This window comes from Colobus angolensis, unplaced genomic scaffold, assembly GCF_000951035.1.
Source record: "Colobus angolensis palliatus isolate OR3802 unplaced genomic scaffold, Cang.pa_1.0 Scaffold11, whole genome shotgun sequence".
Taxonomy (NCBI): domain Eukaryota; kingdom Metazoa; phylum Chordata; class Mammalia; order Primates; family Cercopithecidae; genus Colobus; species Colobus angolensis.
The window spans coordinates 1,770,529-1,771,478 of record NW_012112030.1 but is presented as its reverse complement, the minus strand read 5'-3'; the positions used below and the strand labels follow the sequence as shown (position 1 = coordinate 1,771,478).

General features: G+C 50.3%; 1 protein-coding gene across 3 annotated transcripts in view; it reads right to left on the bottom strand.

The window, feature by feature from the left end:
• Window positions 1-950, bottom strand: part of PLEKHG6 (pleckstrin homology domain containing, family G (with RhoGef domain) member 6) — an 18,652-nt gene that overhangs the window by 8,206 nt on the left and 9,496 nt on the right. The window lies entirely within an intron of this gene.

Here is a 950-nt window from a genome sequence, read left to right as displayed (position 1 = left end):
TGTTAGCCAGGATGGTCTCGATCTCCTGACCTCGTGATCCGCCCGTCTCGGCCTCCCAAAGTGCTGGGATTACAGGCTTGAGCCACTGCACCCAGCGAACTCCTCCTGCTTTTTATCTGCTCACATCACTCCCCTGCCCAGCCCTTTCACTGGCCCTCTGTCATCCAAAGGACAAAGCTCACCTATAGGATACCTTATCATGACATCCAGAGATGGGCATGACCTGACCTGGTGGCACCTACCCTCCAGCCTCTCCCTGCTGCATCTACTCTTGTACTTTATACTGTAGCAATACTAATGGGGGCAGATCTCTCAACACACACAACTATTTCACATTTCTGGCCTTTGCACTTTCTGCTCCTCCATGTGGAATACCCTTCCCTTCCACCCTTGACTCCCTGACATACTCCTAAGTATCCTCCCAAATGGTGCTCAGACATCAGCTCCTCTGTGTTCCTTCCAAACAGACCCAGCAGACAATGCATTGCTCCCTTCTCTATCCCGGCTTCATTCTACATAACATCTTTCTATTATTTGTATACTAATTACTCTAACTAGGCTACAGCACCTATGCCTTGAGGGCAGGAATGGTGGTTTATTCTTTTCTGATTCCCTAGCACCTAGCCCTAGTGCCTGTACTCAGCAAGTGCCCTGTAAATGTCTGCAAATGGAAGATGACTTCTAGAAGTTAATCATTTCGGGCTGTACAAACCTTCAGGGGATGCCATGTCTTGGGCTCTCCCAGTGGCTGGCACAGTAGCTGGCCAAAGGCTTTTTCCATCTTCTGATGGATGGTGGAGGCTCTGCCTCCCTCTTTGGGGCACATCAGATTGTCCAGTCTGAACCTGAATCCACCCCAGCCTCTCTTCTCCTCCCCTCTGTGCTCCCCTCTTCCTTCCTTCCTTCCTTCCTTCCTTCCTTCCTTCCTTCCTTCCTTCCTTCTTTCCTTC